The 12,659-nt window shown below is 39.0% G+C and overlaps 1 long non-coding RNA gene across 1 annotated transcript; it reads left to right on the top strand.

Annotated features, from left to right (window-relative positions):
* The first annotated feature begins 5,994 nt into the window (after nt 1-5,994).
* On the top strand, nt 5,995-6,504 carry LOC143939965 (uncharacterized). The gene is made up of 2 exons (XR_013263767.1): nt 5,995-6,129; nt 6,224-6,504. It is a non-coding gene; the product is annotated as an uncharacterized LOC143939965 (long non-coding RNA).
* The last annotated feature ends 6,155 nt before the right edge of the window (nt 6,505-12,659 follow it).

The following is a 12,659-nucleotide window of genomic DNA, read 5'->3' as shown; positions in this document are numbered from 1 at the left end:
AGAAATATTTAATTTTTATTGTTTTACTTTAAGCATTATTAAAATCACTGCTCCCGAAAAAAAAACAGCTGTTTTTAAAACTTTTTTTTTTGCATTGATACATATCCCCTGGGGCAGGACCCAGGTCCCCAAACACTTTTTATGACAATAACTTGAATATAAGCCTTTAAAATTAGCACTTTTGATTTTTCATGTTCGTGTCCAATAGACTTTAACAGTGTTTTTGCCTGTTCGCATATTCTGGTGTGAACCGAACCAGGGGGTGTTCGGCTCATCCTTACTTTTGACACTGAATGATCCACTCTTGACAGGCCTGCCAGATGTCAACTCTCTGTGCCAAGCATTGAAGTTGCTCCAGAAGAGGCTGCAGTGTTTCTGAGGTGATGATGGTCTGAGCAAACTGTCAGGTGTCTGTGAAAGTGAGCCCTAGTAGATCACAAACTCGGGGTTCTGCAGGGTGTGGATTCTAAGTCCCAGGTCACAGCCCCCCCTGTAAGCCCAGCTGAGGATGTGGAGACCACTACTATGTGCAGACTACAATGGCAGGAGACAGAAGGAAATCCAGCAAACAAGCCAAGGTCAGGCAGGCGGCAGGCAGACACAGACAGTAGATAAAGCTGAGGTTGGTACATGTGAATTTAGGCATAAAATACACAAAATAGTAAAGAAACAGGAGCTCAGAGAACTGTGAAGTTGCTCAAGCAAATTGGACTGCACATGTATATATAGTGAAAGGAATCAGAGGATTAGGACACGCACTGCAGCAAGGAGATAAGAATTACACAGGCAGGAAAACTTCAAGCTAAATTGTGACACCCAGCATTGCAGCCCAAGTGAAGGGGGTGGCATTTCCCTGGAAACACATTGACCTTACATGTTATCTGTGAGCTCCTCTATATCTATCCAAAATTTTAGGTTACACTTAACTTTCTTAGATTCTGGGTCCCCCCTATTTTTTTACATCCACAAACAGGTTTATTTTAATGCTGGCCATACACCTAGAGATTATCTGCAGATTTTCTATGGTTAGATGCAAAAAGTGCAACAGATTTGAGATTTTTCCATGTATGCTAAACTGTGTGGATGGAAGAATCTCCCACTGGGCCAAGTTTCAATATCTTGCTAGTCGGCCCTGCTGGCTCTCAATCTAAACAATGCTTGCCCCCAAACAGAATGTTCAGGTATGAGAGCCAGCGGGGCCGACTAGCAAGATATGGAAGCTTGGGCCAGTTTGAGATTCTTCCATCCACACAGTTCAGCGTAGATGGAGGAATCTGTTCCACTTTTTCCATCTGACCATAGAACATTTGCAGATAATCTATAGGTGTATGGCCAGTCTAAGGGTGGATTCCCCATTAATACTCCTCCTGAGGAAGTAGATTATCCATGAAACATTTTAAGGTGTTGATTGGCTCAACAGAGGTCTACATAATGGCTGACTGCCATTTTATGGCTATAATATTTCCCCCTCCATTTCCTTTTGCTTTGCCTTTGCAATGTGTTGTGAAAAGGCAATGTGTAAGTTTTTCCTGTAGTTATATCTCCGGTGCATGGTATTCGCTCACATGACTCCAGAGAAACTGCTCTAATAAAACTCACTATTTACTAACTGCTAACACCAACGACCACTACTCCATACTCATGCTACTAGACCCTTCTGCTGCCTTTGATACTGTTAACCACTTATTCCTCCTCAAAAAAACTCCACTCCCTTGGCCTTCAAAACACTGCTCTTTTTTGGTTCTCCTACCTGTCACAGCATTCCATCAGTGTTGCCTACAACTCTGTCTCCGCCTCTACACTTCCTCTTTATGTAGGGGTCCCCCAAGGTTGTTTCCTCAGACCCCTTCTCTTTTCCATCTACACCAGCTTCCTTGGTCACATCATAAACTCTCATGGCTTTCAATATCATCTCTATTCTGATGACACCAAAATGTATCTCTTTACTCTCCACCTCACCCCCTAAAATCTCCTCTCTCATTACTAGCTTATTAACTGACATCAGTATAAATGTCACACCACTTCTTTTCAAGATTTAAAAAACTGAGCTCATTAGTATTCCCCCTGCCTGTGCCCCCTCCCCTGACTTCACCATCAAAATCCAGAATACTACTATCAGTCCCTCCCCTCATGCTAGGTGTAATCCTGGACTCTGACATGGTTTTCCAGCCCCAAATTAAATTAGTGTCCAAATCTTGTAGACTTCACCTCCAAAACATCTTCAAAATATACCCCTTTTGAACTGATTAAGCCATTAAGCAACTTGCTCATTCCTTTTTTGTCATACTACTACTTAACTACTGAAACTCCTTCCTCATATGCCCACCTCTACTTGGGATATCCCCACTTCAGTCTATCATGAATGCTTATTCCAGACCTTACCAACTACTCAGTGTCTGTCCACCAATCCTCTCTTCCAGCCCCTTCACTGACTTCCAAATCCCCCCCCCCCAAAAAAAATTCAAAACACTAATAACAGCATACATTTTTTTACAGCTTTATCTCCAATCTTGTCTCAATATATCACTCCAACCATGCTCTCAGCTCCTCCCAACACCTTCCCTTGGTTTCTCTTGTCTCCTCCTCCCATGCTCTTCTCTAGGACTTCATCCAGATCTCATCCTCTGAAACTCTCTATACCAATCTGTTCAGCTTTATCCTATGCTGTTCACTTTTAGGCAATCCCTGAAAACTCATCTCTGCAGGGAAGTCTATCCTGACTTGAGCTAACAAGTGAATCTTTTAATTCTCCCATCAGTACATCCCCCACAGTTATATTATGTAGGTATTATGAGAGTAACAATGATATGGATTATTTCACAAATATAAAAATATCAAATCTATGCCATTCATGATATTATTGTTAAAGTACAAAATTAAGATGATTATTTTTGCAAGCATAATAACATAAATGTAACTATTAAAAACTTCTTTGTTTCCCCATACTTTAGGGCATTGTGGGCGCTGCAGTACTAACATCTAACAAGGTGGGGCATCCTCTGAGGTATCACAGGCTTCCCGGCATGGGGAGAGGAGGGAGAACACAATTTTTTGTCTCCCGTCCTCTATTTCCCTCAGTCAATTTGACTGTGGAAAGAATACCCGTGCCGGCGGCATTCCTTGATCGTCACTGGACGCCGCATTGCGTGCAGCACGCTTGCGTGGGCAGTCTTCCTGTCTGCACGGGGTGGTCTGCGGTGCGCATGCACGTGTGCAGCGTGACGTCACGCAAGTTGCGTCGGAGGCGGTGGTAGTTCCGGGGCAGTGACTGCCTTCAGGAACGCCGAGGAGATGACAGGTAAGTCGATGCATCGGCTCAGGCGTCCAGGGGAAACATTGTGGGATGGAACAGGCGCACCAGTGGGAAGGAGAATGCGCACCTGTATGCAATTGAATATTAAGTAAGTGGTATAAATTACATGCACATACCAGGACTCTTTCAATTGAATCCTGGAGCACCATAGGAAAAGGTCACAGAGGCAGGTATGGAATGTATTGGAATTGGAAAATAATAATCTTTGGTTCCAATAACCTTTACTGCATAGAAAGATTATTTTTTTTTTTTTATAATTGATTAGAATATTTCTATTTAAGTTTATTTATTATATTTGGTTGCAGTTTTTCTTTGCACTGCTGTAGGCTTATAATACCTGCAGCAGAGAGCTAATGTATACCCTATGGGCTATCCTGCAAACCTAACAAGCACAGTAAACAGGTAAAATATATTCAAATATACAGTGCCTTGCGAAAGTATTCGGCCTCCTTGAACTTTTCAACCTTTTGCCACATTTCAGGCTTCAAACATAAAGATATAACATTTTAATTTTTTGTGAAGAATCACCAACAAGTGGGACACAATTGTGAAGTGGAACGAAATCTATTGGATTTTTGAAACTTTTTTAACTAATAAAAAAATGAAAAGTGGGGCGTGCAAAATTATTCGGCCCCCTTGCGTTAATACTTTGTAGAGCCACCTTTTGCTGCGATTACAGCTGCAAGTCGCTTGGGGTATGTCTCTATCAGTTTTGCGCATTGAGAGACTGAAATTCTTGCCCATTCTTCCTTGCAAAACAGCTCGAACTCAGTGAGGTTGGATGGAGAGCGTTTGTGAACAGCGGTTTTCAGCTCTTTCCACAGATTCTCGATTGGATTCAGGTCTGGACTTTGAGTTGGCCATTCTAACACCTGGATACATTTATTTGTGAATCATTCTGTTTGTAGATTTTGCTGTATGTTTGTTTGGGATCATTGTCTTGTTGGAAGATAAATCTCGGTCCCAGTTTCAGGTCTTTTGCATTCTCCAACAGGTTTTCATCCAGAATGGTCCTGTATTTGGCTGCATCCATCTTCCCCTCAATTTTAACCATCTTCCCTGTCCCTGCTGAAGAAAAGCAGGCCCAAACCATGATGCTGCCACCACCATGTTTGACAGTGGGGATGGTGTGTTGAGGGTGATGAGCTGTGTTTCTTTTACACCAAACATATCGTTTTGCATTGTGGGCAAAAAGTTCAATTTTGGTTTCATCTGACCAGAGCACCTTCTTCCACATGTTTGGTTTGTCTCCCAGGTGGCTTGTGGCAAACTTTAGACGAGACTTTTTATGGATATCTTTGAGAAATGGCTTTCTTCTTGCCACTCTTCCATAAAGGCCAGATTTGTGCAGTGTACGACTGATTGTTGTCCTATGGACAGACTCTCCCACCTCAGCTGTAGTTCTCTGCAGTTCATCCAGAGTGATCATGGGCCTCTTGGCTGCATCTCTGATCAGTCTTCTCCTTGTCTGAGCTGAAAGTTCAGAGGGACGGCCAGGTCTTGGTAGATTTGCAGTGGTCTGATACTCTTTCCATTTCAAAATGATCGCTTGCACAGTGCTCCTTGGGATGTTTAAAGCTTGGGAAATCCTTTTGTATCCAAATCCGGCTTTAAACTTCTCGAAAAACAGTATTACGGACCTCCCTGGTGTGTTCCTTGGTCTTCATGATGCTATCTGTGCTTTCAACAGAACCCTGAGACTATCACAGAGCAGGTGCATTTATACAGAGACTTGATTACACACAGGTGGATTCTATTTATCACCATCAGTCATTTAGGACAACATTGGATCATTCAGAGATCCTCGCTGAACTTCTGGAGTGAGTTTGCTGCACTGAAAGTAAAGGGGCCGAATAATTTTGCACGCACCACTTTTCAGTTTTTTATTTGCTAAAAAAGTTTAAATTATCCAATAGATTTCGTTCCACTTCACAATTGTGTCCCACTTGTTGGTGCTTCTTCACAAAAAAATAATTTTTTTTATATCTTTATGTTTGAAGCCTGAAATGTGGCAAAAGGTTGAAAAGTTCAAGGGGGCAGAATACTTTCGCAAGGCACTGTATATTGAATTCACCAAACTTAAAGTGAACACATTGTCACCAACACTAATTTCACTCTACTGTCACCATGCACCATGCTTTGCTCTAGCATAAATAATATAATAATTTACATTCATCAAGGAACATAAGGCTAATTAATTGATTACATACACCGTTTATTGATCTATTTTTTTCATCACCATTTAGCCAGTAATGGTGGTACCCTTCATTTCCTCACGGGACCATGAGTCCGTTCACTTCTTTTTTTTCTTGCAATAACTTATGAATAATAATAATAATATTTTTTTATTGATTTAGGATTACAAAAAAATATATATAATTTGAAGGATATAAGTTATAAACCGTGATTGGATATCATGGTTAGAGTAAATATTTAATTCAACATTCCTGTCGGAAAATGTATAGAGGAATTATTTTCTCCCTTTTCTTTTTATACATAGATAATGTTGAATATTTGATACTCATAAGTAAATTTAATACATTATTGCTTTCAGGTGCGGCCACCCACAGGGCGATATTGACCTCCCCTCTGTTCCCCTTGGGGATACTCCAAAACACTGTCACCTCTTGTAAGTCTGTGACCTTCAATACCTCTGTGGAATCTCCCCCCCTTAGCCCCCCCTCCCCCCCCCCCATTGACAGTGGGTGGGAACATCACGGCAGCAGGCCCAGGATTACCCTCAGGGAGAAACTGTAGATCTTTCCAAACATCGTAATAGAAGTTTCTGGTTCAAGTTTAATGAATTGGTGCAAAGGGTAAATATCACATGAGAATAATAAGTATAATAATAGTTGTATAATTAATTTTTCTATAAATTTTGATTATTTTTTACCTTTTCATATTTCACAGAAATGTGACAAAGTCGCCCATTTATTGCATTGTCCCCCCCTGAAGAAAACCGTAATCCCTAGAAGGTTGAAATGCATTGGGGTAGTAGGGCGCTTCTTATCATGTGGTTTAATTTTATGGAATAACTTGAAGATTGTTGTAACTGTGTTCATATGAACTATGTACTAAGCTATGTATGTATTCCTATTCATCCAATTGTTTAAATAATATATACCAGAGCTTGAATTTTAAATCATTGTGGTTACAATGCTTTTTGGATTAATAAAAAAATCTTACTTTTATCTATCATTGTTTCTTATTGCTGCTTAAAAACCCCAAGGTGAACCCATTGCATATTTTGTAGAATCCCCCACAGTTATTACTTTTTGTACTACTTGCCCCTTCCTATTAGATTATAAGCTCTCAGGAGCCAGACACTCCTAACCCTCTTGTAATAAATTGTATTGTTACTGTACTGTCAACCTATATTATGTAAAGTGCTGCAGAAACTGTTGGTGATTAGGGATGAGCTGAACAACCACCGGTTCAGTTTGCACCAGAACGTGTGAACAGGCAAATAATTTGTACAAACACACGAACACCATTAAAGTCTATGGAACACGAACCTGAAGAATCAAATGTTCTCATTTTAAAGGCTTATATGCAAGTTATTGTCATAAAAAGTGTTTAGGGATCCGAAGTCCTGCCCCAGGGGATATGTATCAATGCAAACACAAAGTTTTAAAAACAAACATTTTTTTCGGGAGCAGTGATTTTAATAATGCTTAAAGTGAAACAATAAAAGTGAAATATTGAAATTATAAGAATATTATCGGGTTAATTGGCGCTACCTAGAAAACAGGTCTCCATTACAAAAAGGGTCTTGTGGAGAATCAATGAATGGGGAGCCAGGGTACGGTCTTTGCAAAAAGCACAGTATTCCCTCTCACCCTACTTATAATGACACTGTATACTGCCAACCCCAGAATCACATAAAGAGCTAAGGACACCAAGAAAAGCCCCAGCTCCGCCCAAAGAAAGATTTGAATCAAACACTAAATGTAATAAATCTGTAGGCCATCATAGAAAAAAGGGGTCCCAAAACATTAATTACTAATGACGGGAATTACCAATCAGACTCATTAAAATAATACTACAAAACAGTAGAAAATCAGGAACTAATGATGTTAGAACAGGCTAGGATCCTTCCCTAAAGAATATCTATTCAAACACACATTCTCAAGTATGTTAAAAATACAGGCCAAAAGATCATATGTGCCAAACTACATATGCAACCTGATGAAATTAAAAGTCAAATCGCCTGAGATGCGACAAATTACATTCAGTGGCAGGCCTATTAGCAACAATGAAGAACCCTTTATCAGTATAAGTGAAAAAAGATATATATGTATATTTAAAGTACCGTGCGCTAATGAGCAAACTGGGGCCACATAAGTGTACCCACCAGTGTGTAGTGCCGAAAGGTGACAGGCCTATTAGCAAACAGTAATGAAAAACCCTTTAACAGTATAAAGTGAAGAAGATATATATATATATATTTAAAATGCCGTGCACTAATGAACAAACTGGGGCCACATAGGTGTACCCACTAGTGTGTAATGCCGAAAAGAATATATATATGTGTATATAACCTCAAACAGTATTAATATTAAATCTGTGTATAGTGAAAACCAAAAGGAAATTGAATATGTAAACAAATAACTGAAAATGTGAGCTTTCCACACCCCAGAACCCAAATGGTTAAAAAATATATGTGTGTGTATGTGTTAGTGCATACAAAAAATGAAAATGCAATAATGCAAAAATTTTTTTGGCGATAAAGGCTAAAAAACACATGTGCGAAGTGCAATATCACCTAAAATGGAAATAGTGAAATAGATGAAAAAAATGAAAAAAATAAAAATAAAAATAAAAATAAAAATAAAAATAAAAATAAAAATAAAAAATAAAATCTGAGGATGAGTAACAAAAACTATATATAAAACATAAGCAAAATGGCAAATATATATATGTGAAAAATAAGTCCCAGGGATTTTCCCAGGAATGGACAACGAGACAGACCTCCAGGGAGATGGACTGCCAAACCATCGTACAGGAATCCAAGATGGAGAAAACAAACAGAGTACAGGGAACCCCAAGGTGTCCCTTATGGTACAATGAACAGAGAAGGACCACCTCTAGATCGCCCGGAGACATATCCCTTAGGGACACCATGGGAAGTCAACCCGGGAACAACTATGTGGAGACACAGGGAAGGAGAAAACGGACCAGGGGAAGTAGAGGAGGAAAGAAGAAACAAAAGAAGAAGAACTTAATTGGGAAGGGCATCTATAATCTAAGCGATACAACTTTCGACGATGAAGAGATAAAGATTTTGGATTTAGGACTAAAATTTGCCCCAGATAAGACATTAGACAAGTTTGAAGCATTCATTGATCTGAAAAAGTTCATGAGGAAACTGAATATTAAGAAACATTTTGCCATTAATATAGGAGGGAACAACAAGAAAGAATCCATATACGTCCAAACTAACCTTAAAAATAAATCTACATTCAATCCAAACACCCCAGGCAATCAATGCATGGGGGCCTTTAGCAAAATGGTGGAGGCCGACCTAAGAAAATTAGATAAGACTAACTATAGAAAATCTGTGAATATCTGGAAAACCATCAGAACATTAGGGAAAAAGAAAAATGTGGTCATCAGACCAGCCGATAAAGGGGGGGGTCTGGTTATCCTGAATAAATCAGATTATTTAGATGAAATGGAAAGGCTGTTAAATATCGAAAATACATATAAGAAGTTGAAAGGCAACCCTAAGCACGAGTACGAGAAAAAACTAGCCATGTTCGTGAAGAAGGGGAAAGAAATGGGAATTCTCAATGATGATGAGGCCGAGTATTTAATCTCGAATTCAACGAAAACCCCGGTAATATATTACATGCCAAAAATCCACAAGAGAATTATTAAACCACCAGGGAGGCCTATAATTAGTGGAATAAATTCCATTTTTTCACGTTTAGGGGAATATCTGGACAAATTCCTAAAACCCTTGGTCCAAGAAGGTAGATCCTATCTGAAGGACAGTACCCAATTGTTAAGAGAACTCCAAGATTTGGGAGATGTTGAAAGGCTCTTGATGGTGACCATTGATGTTAATTCGCTGTATACGAACATCGTACAGCAGGATGGCCTATTGGGCGTTGAAAAGGCTTTATATGAAAATACAGATATGCGACAAGAACAGGTTGAATACATCATCGAAGGTTTAGAGTTGGCAATGAGTTGCAATTATTTTTGGTACAATCAAAGATACTATGTTCAAACAAAGGGGGTTGCCATGGGGGCCCGTTATGCTCCTAGTGTGGCGAACCTCATGATGAACATGTGGGAGGAGGAGTATATCTACGGTAGGGATATACCTCAGTTGAGGTTCTACCGTAGATATATAGACGACCTCATCATATTATGGGATGGCACCCCAACAGATCTCGATGTATTCATGAACAATCTTGACAACAATATCTATGGCTTGACTTTTACTGGTAAATATAGTGAGCATAGTGTCGATTACCTGGACCTTCAAATTTCAAAGAAGGACGGAATCTTTTACACTAAGACATTCTTCAAAACTACGGATAGAAATAGTTATATCCCGGTTACCAGCTGTCATCACCCTAAATGGAAAAACAATATTCCGAAGGGTCAGCTGTTGAGATTAAGAAGAAATTGCCACTCTAAGGAAGATTACTATCACCAAGCAGACTTGATTATAGAAAGATTCCAGGAAAAAGGATACAAGTCGGAACCTCTATTACAACTAAAGAACAACATTGGATGTCTAGAGAGGAATTCATTACTAGAGAAACAAAAAAAGAAAGAGGTAAAGAGGGAACTAGCATTTATTACTGGGTTTAATACCCAATATCGAGATGTAGAAAAAATTATTAAAAAATACTGGCCTATACTTCAAGAAGACAAAGTATTATCTAAGGTTCTTCCCAAAAAGCCCTTGTTTGTATACAAAAGGGCCCCGACTTTACGTTCCTTCTTAGTACATAATGCTATTGACCCACCAAGACAAATAAAAATATCGAATGATCTGAAAGGTTTTTATAGATGCCAGAGATGTCTTCCATGTAAAGTTAGCAAGAAACAGCCAAGAAGGAAAGAAACTTTTAAAGCGAAGACAGATTTTAAGGAGTATAAAATAAAAGAATTAATTACTTGCCGGAGCACACATGTAACATATGTTATAGAATGCCCTTGTAATTTGCAGTATGTGGGCAGGACCACACGCCCCCTTTTCATCAGGATTAGGGAACATATTAATAATATTAAGAAAGGGTTTCCAAATCATAACCTTTCCCGTCACTTTGATGAATTCCATAAAAGAGATCCGTCTGGTTTAATATTCTATGGCATAGATTGCGTGAAAGGCAATTGGAGGGGAGGGAATAAAACCACCCTCATTTCGCAGAATGAAACCGCGTGGATATATAGGTTGGGTTCTTTGGTGCCACGGGGCCTCAACCTAGACATAGACCTCAATTGTTTCATAGCCAACCCTTAATTTGCTCTGGTTTCTTTTTTGTAAGGGGGTTCCCACATTAGCGCTAGTCACGCCCTTTAACCAGTTTATATATTCTTTACTACTATTCTTTAACCTGTAAACCCTGACATTATGATTTTTGGGGGTGTAGGTATGGAGTTTTTTGGATTATCATGTTCTAGAACACACGCATTTTGTTTACTTTGTTTCCTCTATAATAAGGTTCTGGTATCTATATCTCTGGGGCATCTCTTCTTCTGTCCCCTGTGTGTTGCATATGAGGTTTTTTTCCCATGCACATCTATATAGGTATACCCATGTGTATCTTCACATGCACTTCCTAATGCATAACCTTACAGAGATAAGCTTTGCTGATTATATCTCTGGATTTCAAACCCCGGGTTTTTCGTATTTTATAAATTATATATCTTTTGGGTATTAAACGCTAGATTTTTAGTATTATTACCACTATTTTTATTTTGTTTCATCTGCAATTTAAAGTCCACAGGAGGGAGAGGAAATACCAATCTGCATATAGATAACAATTTCTTGCACACTTATAGCAAGTTTTTGATGGAGTTTTTGCACGATGTGAAGAAAATGTCCACTGTGTAGAATTTAGCAGTGTTTTTTACAATATGACGTTAATACTGACCAACCCGTAGATAGTGAGGATTATTGCCTAATGAGCTGATCTATAATGTACCGCATATATTTCTCTTTCTGTTAATCACTTGTGTTGCTTTTGGTTTACTTTTTCAAATAATCAACATTTTTTAGAAAATCCCCCCTAGTCGCAAGGTAAAATTATTTTTTTTTAATTTTTTCTAGTAGATTTTTGTGTAAGATGCACAAACATCTTCATTACACAATGAGTTAACTCTAATTGGATGAATATAAGCTTTCCTTCTGAAATATTCTTGGAAAACTGTAATCCCCCTTTTTCTGTTGTTATTATTATTTTTTAATGGTCAGTAATTTACTTAATTATATTACCTATTTTTAAAAAAATTTTTTCTCTATGGTCGTTAGAGTACACAATTCAAGGTATTACTACATTGGGGCTGTATTCTCCCTTGGGATAGATCACCCTTTGAGCTGACAGTCCTGAGTGGGATTCTAATATGTGAAATTAGACTTGATCTTGATACAAAAAAATTTTTTTACTCATTACCATATATGAGTCGGTCAAAAATATTTTAATTTTATTATATATATTTTTATCCTTATCTTTTTATATGTATTTTGGAGTGTACCGAATAGTCCCTAATATTCCTCCAAAAACGTAGGAGCGAACGTTCTACTCGAGCGTAGCGGGACTATGTATTGAGCCTGTTCGATCCCAAGGGTATAAAGTGTTCTTTCGTAGTAGCTGACTAACTTTTGCGTCGGCTGATGCCCGCCCGCTTATACATTAGGTCATCCCCGTTGGTGTATGAATGAACCTCGCACTGAGAGTAATGGCCAATCAGATCACCTAAATAAAAAAATCTTTTTCTATATAACGTATGCGACGTGGTAGCGTGGTACCGCCGCTGAAGACGTCTATGACGAAACGCGTCCGACGGAACCACGCCGTTACGTCACTTCCGGGTTGCCGTTGTTGTTCTGGTACGCAGGTGGAACGCAAACCGCGTATCTATCACACGGCCCCCGAAGGAAGGATTTGTTTGCGCTTTTGAACACTACGGAAAGGGCCCTATCCTAGGGGGAACACAGCCGTGATCTACCACCTCTATAGGGAGGTTTGTCCTGGTATATGAACAAGTGTTTCCATTTTCCGCTTGTGTTCTTAATGCTATTACATATGGCCCATGGTAGTTTCTGGGGTTAATCTGGAATTTTTTGGGGGAGTTTCTCATTTTAATCCCCTGATCAACTGTG

The sequence above is a fragment of the Lithobates pipiens genome, unplaced genomic scaffold (genome assembly GCF_037356315.1).
Source record: "Lithobates pipiens isolate NorthernLeopardFrog02 unplaced genomic scaffold, aLitPip1_a1.2 Scaffold_3, whole genome shotgun sequence".
Classification (NCBI taxonomy): Eukaryota; Metazoa; Chordata; class Amphibia; order Anura; family Ranidae; genus Lithobates; species Lithobates pipiens.
The sequence above is the reverse complement of the archived record's forward strand: the minus strand, read 5'-3'. Positions and strand labels throughout refer to the sequence as shown.